Genomic DNA, 15,697 nt, shown 5'->3' on the forward strand with positions numbered 1-15,697 from the left:
TTCAAATTAGATGGCATGGCAATATCATGAGTTGTCTCTCTTTACCGTGAATATTAATTTGGATGCGAGCTGGCAATTACTTTTGGTTTGCCAGATCAGCATCGCTAACGAAGAGCCCATGAAATCCGTACGGAACTCTGGCAGGGAGCTCAACTGAGGCCACGATCTGAAGGGTCGGAGCTTGCGCGTCCATCACCAGAAAACTGGAAATCCCGGTGCATTCGTTATGGGTAAAAGCCACGATGTACCCGTCGTCCTCCTCGGCATTTGGATCCGAACTCCGGGCCACGAAGAACGGCTCACTGCCGAAGCAACCTTCGCCATAAGCCCTCGACGCGACCACGCACTCCTTGGCAGCCGTCGCTTCCAGCATATCAAAGTCAAGTTTAACGACCCCAGAGAGTTTAGGCAACGGTGCTCCTATCGACATGTATGCATACTTGTTCTTCTTGGCAACGAACCGGGGATTGATGACGCCCAACTCCAAACATTTTGAAGACAATGGCTTTCTGGATACAATCCCGTTTCTCAAATTTATGCAGACCTTCTCTACTGTGGAATGGAGCAGATGGGTTCTCTCCACAACGTGCTCCACCGGGTACAAATTCGCGGCGATCAACACGATCTCGTCGCCCTCGTCCCACGCGTTGAGCGAATGGAGGAAATTGAAGCCCGGGACTTCGAACCATTTCATCGCAGCCTCATCCGTTGCGTAGCGCGGGAGAACGCCGAGCCGCGGGACCTTAGCGGGGTCGCAGCCCATGGGAGAGCCGCCCCCGACAATCATGTTCATGGGGTCCACCACCATCTGGGTATCAGGAAATATGGCATACTGCTTTGTTATCGCAAAATCGTGAATAAACGACGGCTGCAACATCGACAGGATTCCGACGTCGGGTTCTTTTTCTCCCGCAGGCGACACTCTGAAATAATTGAGAAACGGAGGAATGAAACGCCAACAGAAAGCGAAAAGCTCTCGCGTCTTGGGATGTGCTGTCATGGCCAGGAAGAGTTTCCCGTCGAAGTCATACCTGCCGACAGTGACGATGTCGCCGGATTCCGTGACCTTCATCACGTACGGCAGATCTGATTCCTCGAGCGCCATCAGTGTGCCATTGAAATACAGGAGACTGGTATTTGCCAATCCCGTGCCGTTGAAGGGATTAAAGAGGCCGAGCGCCACTCTGGCGATGAACAGGACTACCCTGCCCAACCCGGCGCCGAGGCTGTAGAAACCGGAAAAGAAGTTGGGCACCACCCGGCGTCCCGCCGTCTCTTCTTGCACGAATTTGTGCGTGCGGACGAAACGGCTGCAGAACGTTACTCGGCCGTCTTTGATCCGGACGGCGTGAAGCATTCCGTCGCCCTCGAAAAGATGGTGGCCGCCTCTGGGGACGTATCTCGGATTCGGCCCATTGCGGATATAAACACCGTCGACGCAGGTAGGGAGGGTGCCCTGTATCTTGTCGCACGCCACTGGTGCAGTCTCTTGTACTGGAGCGAAGTTTCCAGCCAACACAAATCTTGGATCCACCGCAGGCCTCAGCGGATTATCAATAAAGTTATTTATAAGATCATCCACAGCATTGGATAAAACCGCCGCCAAAGCAGAAGAAATGCCATTAAGAGGATCTTCTGAGGGAAGTGTAGCAGTGGGCGTGGATTTCAGATCATTACTTTGAGATCCGGTGCCACTGACAGCGGGTTTGTTCTTAGGAGCCGGGAGCTTTTCTTCGTTTTTCACAGAGAATAAAACTATAGGGCGAGTATGCGAGTATGATCTTGTCGGAATGTTAAATACAGAAGACAAATTTATGGAGCATTTAGCTGCCATGGACACAGCGCAGTAGGAGATACTGCAGTTCTCCATTGTGAGCCGACTCTATTTGCTTCCAGCGGAGAACCCTATGTGATATTTCGTTCTAAATTTTTATGGTAGATTTTGGAAATATTTTCCAATTTATTAAAATTTATTGATTGATTTTTTTGATTGTATAATTCTAGATATTCCAAAATCTGGCACCCATTCTAACTATTCCAAAATCTGCAAATCTACATCCAACTCCAGAATATTCTAAAATCTGAAATATTTTAAGTTGAATATACATATGGTGATGTTCACCATCCACCATTTGGTTTACCGAAAGATACATGTTTGAAGGGCACGTGGAAATGGATTGGGAAAATATTAAGCGTGGGAAATTATTGCCTTTATTTTAAAATTTTATTTTTGTATTGGTTCCTTTTTATGTGACTACTTTTATGACTTTTACATTTTAATCGTGAGACATAAAAAAATCAAATATAAATTATAAATTATAAAAAATAAAAATATGAAAACTGTACAGTCATGAGTACATATATCCTCTAAATCTATTACATGTGTACTTCAAATCCGTATAAATTTTGTCTTTAATAAAATAATCTAAAGGGAGTTGTCTATAATGCGACTTTTTGAGATTCCGGTGACGGAATCCGGCGGAAGAAATTGAGCTGAAATCATGATTTGTTGCACTTAAAATGGTTTTTTAACTGCATATTCGGATTCAGCACCCTGAAAAACCCCTGGGACAGTTTCATTGTGCAGAAATTAGTTATCAAACTTGGATTTCCATAAATCACTGCCGGATTTTCACCGGAAAAAATTGCCGGAAAGGCTTTCAAAAAGTCGCGTTAAAGACTACGGCAATCTAAAGTTTATTTTTTTCTGGTACAATTATTGGAGGCAAATTTAACTAGCTGCGTTTTCTGTATGACAACGTTTCTTTAACACCTATCACTTATTTTTAAGCACAAGAAAAAGATAAAAATGTTGCCGCAAATGTTATTGTCAAATTACAAGTACATTTACATTCACTGAAAGAGCCATGTCATCATACATAATATTTAAAGATCTAACGACTTCAAATACCAAATTCCATAACACCTATCACTTATTTCTAATCACAAGAAAAGATAAAAGGTAATATTCACTTGAAAATAAATATTAAATGTTTAATTGATTATTTGTAAAAAAAATTTTAATTATTGATGTATTTAAAATATCTTTTATAATAAAAATAGATTCAACGTCATCAAAATTTTTTTGCTCATTCAAAATCCTAAAACTTAATTATTATGATCAGAATTTCCAAAAATTTAAACACTAAATACTCCCAACCTCATTCAGTTTAAACATCACCCTATCCAATTATGTTTACACTGACATCTTTCAATTTAAATCCTCTACAATCCAATTCTTATGGTTTATCTGTAACTAATGGGCTGAGTAGCAGCGTTATTCTTATCAAATTTTTCTATGTATGTAATTGGATGGACAAGTAATCCTTATAAATAAATTCAATTTGAGATTCCAAGTGAAATGCTCAAGTAAAACTAGAAACTATTTTAGCCAAAATGTTTTTTATTTACTTTGGAAAAAGTTAAAATTATTATAAAATTTGTAATCATAATTTCATTTTATTTATTTATATAGTTAATTTTATTTTAAACTTAAAAAAATAAAAAATTATGCATTTAATTTTAAATTTATTAAGTGTTTAGAGATCAAATCTCTTTACATTAAATTTCATATTTCTATATATAGATTTTTATTTTATTTATTTTATTTTTTTATTTTTTATTTATATAGATTTATGTTAATTCTCAATAAATTTCACATCTCAATATATAAAATTATTTTTAATTTTATTTTTGCTCTTATTTATGGAACAAAATACACTTCAATAGGAACACGCCCCTTTTCCTCTTAATAGTCCAGTTATAACATAGTTCTATAACCTACTAGTGGTTAGGTTTGACTCATTCAACTTTTAACTAGAGTTACAAAACTAACTCTTCCAGAGTCGTCTTCATCATGATCACATAGCTAGCCCATTTTTCATGAATAATGGGGCTCAATGTGGCATCCTCTCAAAATATGGTGGTAAAAAAAAACAAAGTTAACTTACGAGTTGCATAATTTTTGTATATGGACTCCGGTCGAGGCAATCCTTGTGTCGTTGGAAAGGTTTGTATTTGGAGAACAACATAAAAGGGTGTATGTTGAAGGAACAAATTTATACCCCCCCATAAAATGTTAGTTGATGTCTCAAAGTATCCCTAAGAGGTTTCAAACCTCAATTTGCCAAACTAGATCATGCCACCTTTAAAAATGGTCCTATGGGTCAATCCCTCCACTTTCTCCACTCTAAAATCATCAAGATGGATGAAAAATATGTAATGATCTAATCTAGATCATACCTCCCCATTTTTGGAGGATTTTGGTCCCCAAAAACTTCCACTAAAAGAGGTTAGAAAAAAATTCCTCCACCTTCTCTCAAGTGTCTAATTTAGCTTTGCCTAGAAGTTGTCCTTTCAACCCAATATGCCAAAGGTTTCCCCTATCTTGTAATTTTGGACCTCTTCTAGGAAAGTCTATTCTCTGTCAACTCTACATGAGCATCTGGGGCTAAATCCTCTATAGAAGATAGGACATGTTCATCTTCTTGATTTAACATGAAAAGCTCATAGAGTTTCAAATTCTCTATGTTCACCACTGAGTGAATGCGCATGGATGGGGGTTTACTGATTCTATTGGCATTATCTCCCACCTTTTCCAATATCTCAAAGGGACCATATACCCGAGCTTTAATCTTCTTACCAAGACCTTGTATCCTCTCCTTGTTCAATTATAACCATACTGTATCTCCCATGACTTCATGCCTGGAATTATATTTTTCCCATGACTTTTGTAGTGTTTCTTATATCTTTATATGGATCTTTTTGATCTTCTCAGCAAATTTCAAGCCCTCAAGGCATTCCCTATAAGATCCCCCCTCACTCCTCCTTTCTATCCATATGTCATATCCAAACGTGAAGGTGGCAAACAACCTAAACAAGTTTCAAATGGGGACTTACTAGTAGAAGTGTGGATTGTTCTATTATAAGAGTGTTGTGTATATACCATACTTTCATCCCAGGTCTTCAGATACATCCGATTCTAACCCCTAAAAAGTTATACCAATGTCTTGTTGACTATTTCTGTATCCCCATTTATCTGTAGATGGAATTCTCTTTAACTTTCTATTTATCTTCTCCCACAATGTATTCCAAAATACATTGAGAAATCTTGTGTCCTTATCTGAAAATTGCTTCCCAGTGTCCCAAAGTGCACCCAAACCTATTCAATGAATACATTCATTGTTTCTTTTCATTCCTCATTATTGGTAAACCTCCCAAAAAGTCCATGGAAATGCTTACCCAAGGATGAGTGGGTATAACCAAGGGATGATATAGACTCTAATTCTTGTTAATAGGCTTATTGGTAAAACAAAGTACACATCTTCTTATGAACCTAGCTACATGTTCTTGCATCTTAGGCCAATACACATAGATTTACAAGTTGGCCATTGTCTTCCCTATACCAAAGTGTCCTACAACATTTGAGGTGTGAGCCTCTCTAAGCAGTGACAATCCCTCAACTTTAAAAACACATAACTTATTCAACTTGTAGAGTAACTCATTCTATAGATCGTAGTCAATTGTTTTGGTACCATCATGCACATGTATTTGGCTTTACAACCATTGAAACACCTCCTTAAAGTCCCCATCCTATGAATATGCCTCTCTATAATAATCATGGGTGATTGGATTCATGTGCATAAAATTTCCCAAAGTTGTGATATTTGAAGTGGGTGGCCTTGAAATCATGCCGACCAACTTGTTTGTGTTGCCCCTCTTATACAATTGCTAAATGATTTATTTTTTTTAAAACCTCATCCACTTGTAACACTTGGTTTTTTTAGCTTACTTAGGGCATGCGGAAAATGTGGTGGCTAGTGATCTATGTGGATTATTGTCTCACTTCCCATCAGATAATGTTTTTGCTTCCTTACATCTTGCACTAGGGCATGGGGCTCCTTGTCATAGGTAGGGTAATTAAAAATTTCCCAATGAAATACTTCATAATGGTAGCATATAGAAATTTCTCCCTGCATCAAAATCACTCCCATAGTATGCCCCCTTGCATCTATCTCCACTTTGAAGATATGTTGCAAATTCGTTAATGCTAGAACTAGTGCTTGACTGACATTCTTCTTTAAGTCCTTAAAGGCAAATTCGATAATGCTAGAACTAGTGCTTGACTGATATTCTTCTTTAAGTCCTCAAAGGCACTATGTTAACCCTTTCCCCACTAGAAACTATTACCATGCAACTATTATGGCGTGGAGCGGTGATGCTACCATTGAAAATGAGGTTAATATGAATTGCCTCAGGTGTTGTGTTGCCCAATGCAACTCATGACCTCAAAAACATTAGTAGGCATCAGACACTTCATGATGGCCCCCTTCTTGGCAATATCTATCTTCAACTCTCATCCACCTATCACATCCCCTAGATACACCAAAGGCTATCATGTAAACTCACACTTCTTGAGATCTTCCAACAAATAGTGCTTCTTGAAAGTCTCTAGCATATGTGTCAAGTGTGATATGTGATCCTCCTAGGTAGCATTGTATACTAATATATCAGTTCAATAAACAATAACAAATGAATCTATAAGAGGGCGTAGTATATCATTCATTCACCTCATAAGTGTAGTTGGTGCATTGCATAGGCCAAACAACATCACTAACCACTCATGAAAAACCTTTCTTGGTTTTGAAGGTAGTCATTCAAGTATCTTCTTCTTTTATTTGAACAAAGTTATATCTAGACTTTAAGTCTAGCTTGGTGAAGTATTTTAGTTTTTGCAATTGATCCAATAGATCATATAACCTCAACAGGGGGTACCTATTCTTACATAATTTTGTTTAATGCCCTGTAATCTATGCACATCGGCTATGTCTCATCCTTCTTTGGCACAATGATTATGGATGACCCACATGGTGATGTACTTGGTTGAATGACACCATGTTTCAATAGTTTTTGCCACTGCTTCTTTACGTCACTTGCTTCTATAACGGGTTGAATTTATGACCACTGTTTGGTAATCAAAAGTCTGGCAATAGCTAGATCTTGTGCTCCACTTCCCTCTTGGGCGATAACTCTCCAGGATTCTAGAATACATTCTATGCCTATGGCAACTATTCTAGTTGTTTTTGTATTTCTTAGTACACCCCTCCAAGGATGACTTTGCTTTCACCAACTCTTCTACAGATTAATTTTCTCATAAAAACAGTAAAACATAATTCTTGCTAGAACTAATTAGTTTCTTGGTTTGGTTAGCACTTACTGGTGAAATTTTAGATTTTCCCTTGTTTTTGTTGATGATGAAGGATTTCCCATCCTTAATGAGGTAGTATTGGTTGGATATTCGCATGAAGATTGCATCTGTAACCCCCTCCTCCCACATCCACCTAAGTAACTATGCCAATCGGGGTAAACATGACACAAGAGACTACTATGATCAGATTCAACCTCCTAGGTAACCTTAATGAAGTGGAATCAACGAGACATCACACATAGTCATCCAACATCATCAACAAAATCCTGAAAGGCCATAGCCGCTCTCATACTATGGGCAAGGGAGTGACCAGAGACCTAAAGTCGCTCTCATAGGCCTGTGACCCAGTGACTATGGACCAAACTTGCCAATTCTGTGCCAGCGGCCCCAGGGTTTAAGCCACTTTTTTAAGCCCAAAGCCTAGGCCACTGCCCAGAATGGAATGAAAGCTTGAAATCAATAAAAGTACAGGGAAACAATGATGCAAAATAAATAAGATCAAAAAGACCTTAACCAGACCCCTACTAGCCATGAAAAGAATTTCGTCAAACATATCATCAACATGTAACCTACAGGTGTAAACAACATAATTAAGTGTAGGGATTGCATACTTATTTGAAAATAGCTATGAACCATTGTTCCCTCATGCTATTTGCTGCATATTCATTTATTAGGTCATAGACACATTATCCATTCATGTACAAGCAAAAACATGTTGAGATCCATACATAGTTGTTGTCACAAAATCTACATATAACTAGCATAATAGGAACAAAATTACAATAAACATATCAGCGATCAAAATCCATATATACATCAATACATTTGCACATAGAAATCAAGGGAATGAATTTCTCATTAATGAATGCAATAAACCAACTAGAGATGGGATTACCACGTTCCACCTGACCATAGAATGGTTGAGCCAAATCTCTCTTCAAGCATTCACCCCCATGCCATATTCCAAGCATGATTGTGGGACTCAAACCAAAAGAACTCAACCAGGACATACCAAGGCTAAACCAACACACCTGCATCAATAGAAACCAAGCTTTACCATAATCCACCCTGGATCACTAGGCCAACACAATGAACACATCGTAACAAGCGTTTTCATGATCTCCACCCAATCACTATGCCAAACAAGCATGGATGCCACCGGATTTCTCCACCTACACTGTGAGGAATTTTGTTGTCCCCTAACCTCTCAGGTTATATAGCAATCCAAACCTGGATCACTAGGCCCTAAACCAAGACCTACCCTCTAGGCTTTACTGAATATCCCAAAACCGATATTACTAGGTCCAATGAAGAGAAAACCATCTCTAGGCTTTACCGTATGTCTTTCCATTCACTGACAATGGTTCATAAGCCATCCGAGGCAACACAAAATTCAGCTTTACTGCAACCAACAGTCTGGTTCACGGGTTACTAGGCCATGTGTTCTATCATTTTAGGGATCCACCTCACTTAACTTCAAAGCCATCCGACAATCTAGCTCAACCAAACATGAGAACCCCATCACACCATGGATTTCGAAAAATGGCAAGGCTAGGATGAAGAACATTGTTACATCTAGAAAAACCCATGCCATGCTAGAAAAGAACCACATGCAATACCATGCCTGCCAAATCTAGCAAGGAAAATACACATGCAAGTCTATACCTACATTGAAGCTCATTGTAGCTTCTTGATCCTACCTTTCCCTACTTGATCCTTGCTTCCTCTTGCCTTCTTTGCATTTCTTGCTCCAATGCCAAAGTGCTCCAAGAAAAAACTCTAAGTATCCAAGTGTATGAGAGAGAGAATAATGAGAGTGCTCCAAAACTGAACTGACAAAAAGTTACCAACTGATCCTCATAAGCTCTTTTATGAATGAGGCCTCTATTGTCTTTCATTTTCTTCCTCACACACAACATGTGACCTTTCACCTCCTTTTTCTCCTAATTTCCATTATTTTCATAAATAATTGTGTGAAAAATACCATTTTTTCTTTCCAAAACCTTAGCCATTGAATTTTCCCATTTCCTTAGCCATAATCAACCAAATGAACACCCCCTAGGATGTCTTGCCCAACATTTGGCTTGGAATAAGTGTCCCATTCATCAGTGGTTATTTTTTTTTAACTTTTATTACATGGAATATTTACCAAGGTTGTTACAACATACTACATGTATATATATGGAATTTCGAACACCACTCCACATACATCAAGGGAACTACATCTAGTTCTACTTCATCAATAAAATCAACACTAATAGCAAATCTAATTTCATGCATCCTTATTTACCCATCTCAATGAATATGGGCTTGGATGATGATCTTATCCCAATGGATATGAGCTTGGTTGATATGGGCATGTCAATTATCATAGATTTCAAAGGAAGGTAGGAAGTTTTTTTTTTGGGTGATAAATTAACATGGTTAGTATGCCATCACGTGTTTGTGTGTGGGTAAAAATCGTATGCCAATAATATCTTGTAGCTAAGATTAACTTTTCTTCCTCTTGCTTGTTTACACACTTGAGAATCACCCCATCTGAGCTCTTCCAACAAACACAATATTGGGTCAAGAAATACTCCATATCTTTTAATCTCAAGGAACTTCTCTTATGGTCAACCATATATGGTGGGGTGCATAAATTTCTCTGATAGTAGATCATATCAGAGTACGTGATCATCAAGTTCTAATTCCTTTGTAGTAGGCCCTTGAATATTTTATTGGGTTTGATGTCTAGGTCATATTCCTAAATCTTAGATACCCAATTTCCTTTAGACCCCATATAATCAGTTGCATCAAAACATCCTTTAATGTTGGGTATTGGATGTATGTCTAATCTTATTATATCCCCCATAGGTCTTGAAGTTCTTGAGGGAATTAAGGCATAAGATTTATTTTCAATCATGGTATATCTAGCCTCAAAATCTCTAAGGGCCTTGATATTGAATACAATTGGCCTCACATTCCCTCTTAATATTTCTACATAAAGGATCAATACAATTGTATCTTTAGAGGAAAAGGAGTAAATAATGATATATTTTGAATAATATAGGATAACCAAAATATGGGTTGTTGTGATTCTCTCGTTTATTTCTTCAAAATATTTCCTTTTTCTTTTATCCCATGTAAATGTGGCATCCTTCTTCAAGAGATTATTCATTGGTTTGACAATTTTAGTGACATTTGGGAGAAATTTTCTTATGAATTTTATCTTTCCAAAGAAATATCTCGAGCCTTTCTTGTCCTTAGGGATGGATGTTATGCAACCGGCTCACAAAATAGAAGAAAAGATAGATCAGTGACTTAAAAATTAGCCTCTTAGATGGGGAAACCTCCTCTATATTATACCAATGAACAATTCTTGAATGATTCAAATGATAAGACCTCCTTGGTATATATATGAGTCTAAGGGGTCATAATATAATCAGAGACTACAAAACATTAATAATGTAAGGGCACAATAATAACAATAGTCGGCTTTTATGGGGCACAACAATAACAACATGGGGGATACATGGACAAAACAATAACAATAGGGGGTTACACTAGCAATAACAATAAGGGGAATACACTAGTATTATAGGGACCTACCATGCCCCTCCTTCAAAAATGTTTTTTTTATCAACGCTCGAGTAATTCCAAATGTTTCTATATAAACTTATCATCCTCCCATGTGGAATCTTCAATGGGTAAGTTCTTCCAATTAATGCGATACTCTGAAATTAATCGATTCCACATATGTCGGGTTCTTGTTTCCTTGATTACTTTAGGCTCAAATATAATTTTTCCTTCTTCATCAAGTACTAGAAACATTGTTTGAACTGGGATCTTGTCACCGATAAACTTCTTTAAGCATGAAACATGGAAAACTGGGTGTACTAAGGAAGATGCAGGCAATTCCGATTTGTATGCCATCGTACCTATCTTTTGCAACACCTTGTAGGGACCATAGTACTTGGGTTATAATTTATTATCCTTATTATCTTGCTTGAGGGACATTATTTGTATGGTTGTAGTAGTAAAAACACTGAGTCACCTACATCAAAACTTATTTCATTGCGATGTTGATCTTCCTATTGTTTCATTCAATTTTGTGCCAGAGTGAAGTTATCCTTTAAGAGTTGGAGAACTTGTTGTTGATGCTCGATGTGATATTCCACTACTTGAACCTTATAGATGTGATGGATGATATCCATAAAGTGCCATAAATGGGGTCATTTTTGTTACAGTATCGAAGGAAGTGTTATACAACCATTCAGCTAAAGGTAACCACTTGAACCATTGTGTCTGTTTATTGAATACAAAGCAACAAAGATATCCTTACAAACATTTGTTCACTATCTCAGTTTTCCTGTCAGATTGAGGATGATAAGAGGAGCTATGAGGTAATTGAGTAGCAAGACAAGAAAATAATTCTGTCCAAAAATTTCCTGTGAAAATGGGATCTCTTTCACTTACAATAATATTTGCACTGCGATGTAGCTTTAAATTGTTTCTACAAATGAAGTAGCAATTATGTTGGCTTTAAAAGGATGAGATAATGCAAAAAAGTGTGCATATGGCCAAGTGAATATTGGTGGCCACCCGCCTATTCCACCTAGACTTCCATTAGGTTTCATTTCTTTCGTTGTTTATTGCAACATTTACTATTTTTAGTAGTTTTTTGGGTACTGAACATTCGGAGGAGTTTTGACCCCCCTAAACGACATTTTTTTTAGGTATGCAGTAAGCTTGGAGCCTTAAGCTATGGCTTACTATAAATACTCTAGTAGTCAGAGAGATATTTCCAACAAGGTATCGTATGCACCAAACAGAGATAATATGACTAAGTTACGACCCCGGGAAGTTGGCTGCCCAACTAACCCCAACGGGACCCATAAACTCTTGGTGTTCCATTTCTTGGGGTTAGTGTTTTTGTTTTTTAGGGTTTTCCCTTATTGTTCAATAATAAATAGGCCCAAGTTACGACCCCGGGAAGTTGGCTGCCCAACTAACCCCAACGGGACCCATAAACTCTTGGTGTTCCATTTCTTAGGGTTAGTGTTTTTGTTGTTTAGGGTTTTTCCTTATTGTTCAATAATAAATAGGCCCTTGAGCCTCATTGTAACACAATTCAGAGGCATGTAGCCACCACATCTCTTCTCAGAGATAAGCTACCATCGCCCGAGCTAGTTTATTTCCATTTTATTTGTAAGAATATTTCAGTATTTGATATTAATGAAATGAAGTGTTATTTCTGTTGCATCTCCGTATTTATAGTTATATCTGTAATTTTTTGCGTTCATGTTTAAGTTCAGATCAGTGGTATCAGAGTAGTCTTCTCTTTCTCTATTTTTCTTTGCATGTCCCCAATGAGGTCGGGATACAAGGAGTTAGGGATCGAACTGGTCAAACCTTTGCAATACCAACCTCACAAATCCTGACATCCTTCCATGGCAAAAGAGAAGAAAGATGAGGGGGCAGGAGATCCTTTCAAAATCTTGCTCAAATAATCGCTCGAGCAATAGAGGAACGTGATGATGGAAAAATTTTCCTAGATCCTTCAACGTCTACCCAAACGCGACGCATATCCTTCTAGAAACCACTCTGGAAGTGCAACAACCTTTAAGGTACAAGTTAACTTTGACATCCCCATATTTTAAGGTCAGATAGATGAAAACACCATAGATAAACGGCTAAATATGCAAGAAGGATATTTTTCTTTTCATGATTTTTCCAGTTGGGAAACAATTTATTTTTCACTTCTCAAAGTTGCCCCCCACATCAAGCACTGGTTGGTAAACCTGTTGAGTCCCAAACTTGCATCTTCCCTATACACCTTTTCAACCTTCTTTTCCATTTACTGACCCACCAAGCTGCCAAATCATTGCATATTAGTTTAAAAAGAGCTTATAAAATGGTTTCCTAACTATGTCTTGTGACTGCTATTTGATTTAGATTTTTGTTCAATCAGCTGCGGAAACTTGTCACTTTCCGCAGCCAGCTCAAGTTTCCACAGCCATTTTGTTGAAGTCCATGTTATAGGTGTCTACTGGAAAATCCGGCCACATGGGCTAGTTGCAAATGATGTGTACATGGAGCGTGTCCCTTGGTTCAGCCGAATCACTCACAAACAGCCATGGTAAAGGACAGTCAAAGCAGTGGTCAACCTAAGAGTTTTGCGGTGGCACAACTCTGTTTTTACCACGTGAAAATTTGAGTGGCAAGTTCCTCAATCTCCGGAGGTGTGCTAACACCTGTGGATCGATCTGTGAACCAAATCGAACGGCCACCACTCCTTAGATTTAATTGTCACGGCTACCATACTGCTAGATCTCAGGACGTGGTTATTCACGTGTCTATTTGGCAGCGCAAAATTTAGAAATTAGTTGTAGCATCCTCAGTTATAAATAACGCGTTATCATACGCTTGATAGTTAGCTTTTTATATGTAATCTTCACTATTTTTATGAGCCCACTGTGCCGTGCTCTATCTTTATCTTATGACTGCATTTTAATATATGAGAAGACAACGTTCTTAAGTTCAATTCGTGACTGAGTATTGATTGCCCTATACACCAAGGCTCTGTAACTACTGTATAGTTTCTTGCTTTCTTTCATTATGTTGCTGCTTCCATAATCGGTTGCTTGTATACATTACACTGTTCTGATATTCATATTAACTGCTGTCCATATTTTCTTTTATGCTTTCTCATGATTGTTAACTGATCAGTGTTTTTCTTTCAGGTTCTTGTAGACAGCCCGGGCAATTTCACATAGTTTTTAATGACTAATGACATGAAATCATCTTGTCCTTCTCCTGATTTATGTTTTGAGTTTTAATTCCAGCATTGTCATTCCTTTCAGTTCTGTTTTGCTCATTTACTTTCATGCAATTTAGATCTCATATTACTCCATTTGTTTATGATTACCTCCTATAGCCAGAGCGACTCAAATAGTGAGGAATCAGAATATTAGTTTATATAGTATGATTTAGTTTACTTTTCTGCAAGTTAGTGATTAGATTACTCATGTCATTTTCAAGGATTGAAAAATGAATGCGTAGTTTAATCTTAGTTTCATTTTATGCAATTTAGATATCAAATTACTCAATTTGTTTATGATTACCTCCTATAGCCAGAGTGAGTCAAATGGTGAGGGGTCAGAATATGAGTTGAAGTAGTGTGATTTAGTTTGCTCTGCTTATAGTCTTTGAATTGCTTTGAGTTCAGTTTTTTCTCTTTTTATACAGCAGCAAGGATACTGGGCTTCATTGTCACTAGCTCACTGTTTTGATACATTTTTATTTTCTCTTAGGAATTGATTTCATCACAGCAAGTTTTAAAGCCTTTTTGAGAACTTTAAAGTTTGGAAAGTCATTGTAGAAGTCACCATTGCCATCCATACTTGACTTTCAATTTTTCCATCTCATATTAGGGAATCAACAGAAGATAAACCCAAAAACAAACCAAAATTCAAAAACGACAAAGAAATAAGAAATCGGTTATCTTGCATATACAGTGCACTTCACTTAAGCAGTTTACGACTCTCGGATTGACATTTTAAATAGCAATTTAGGACACACTAAATTGACCAAACAAAACCTATTGTGAGAAGAAGGATGAAAGTACACCCTCACTCTTTTCAGTCACACCCACTTGAAATTTATTCTGGGATGCCATTAAGGAGCAATACTACCCTGTCGGGAGCTATGAGGATAAATACATAAAGTGGACCACACTGCGGAAAGGAAGGGGTTAAGAAGTGCTAGAGTTTACCAATGTTTTACACACCCTTCGCACAAAGTTGGGTATCAAGGATTTTGGTGAGATTTGGTACGCAAGTACTGTGGTTTTACACAGGTACATCTAGGATGAGATGGAGTTCCTGGACATCTTCTCGCTCAAAACGACGTACCAACACACTGTCAAGATTGAGCAGAAGTTTAAACAGAGGAATCAACACTTTGAAACTGTGAATTTGAAGCAAGGGAAAAGTGCCCCCAAACCACAGAGAAAATGACAAATCCAAGGCAGGGCAACCCAGGACAACCCGCCAATGTCGCAAGTAAAGAAAAACACCATGAAGACAAAAAAGGACACGAGAAAATGGTGTGAGTTCCATAAGAGCTCCACTCACAACACAAGTGAGTTTCATGTAGGTTTTAACCCCGTACATAAATTACCTACATATGAATTCTAAAACACAAAATAAACAATGCGAGAGCATAACACATAAAACACATATACATAGAGATTTTCCCCTGAATCACAAAACTAGGACTACCAGCTTGATTTTTCATTATGTTCCTTTCAGTGTTACAATACATATTTATACATGCCGAAACAACCAATCCCATGGACCAAAAACCATCGTGTTCAAAACCGTGGACCGAAAACCATCACGTCTAAAAATCATGTGTGAAAATCATGCACAAAACCATAGGTGGGTCCGCCCAACTTAACATAGGGTCCAAAACCAAAATTGTCTGGAGCGCTACCCCAGACCCCAT

The 15,697-nt window shown here is 37.9% G+C and overlaps 1 pseudogene; it reads right to left on the reverse strand.

The window, feature by feature from the left end:
• Positions 1-1,834, reverse strand: LOC149255840 (putative carotenoid cleavage dioxygenase 4, chloroplastic pseudogene; annotated as a pseudogene).
• Positions 1,835-15,697: the final 13,863 nt, after the last annotated feature.

The sequence above is a fragment of the Pinus tabuliformis genome, chromosome 7 (genome assembly GCF_031772625.1).
Source record: "Pinus tabuliformis cultivar Carrire ecotype Pingquan chromosome 7, CPIR1, whole genome shotgun sequence".
In the NCBI taxonomy this organism is placed as follows: Eukaryota; Viridiplantae; Streptophyta; class Pinopsida; order Pinales; family Pinaceae; genus Pinus; species Pinus tabuliformis.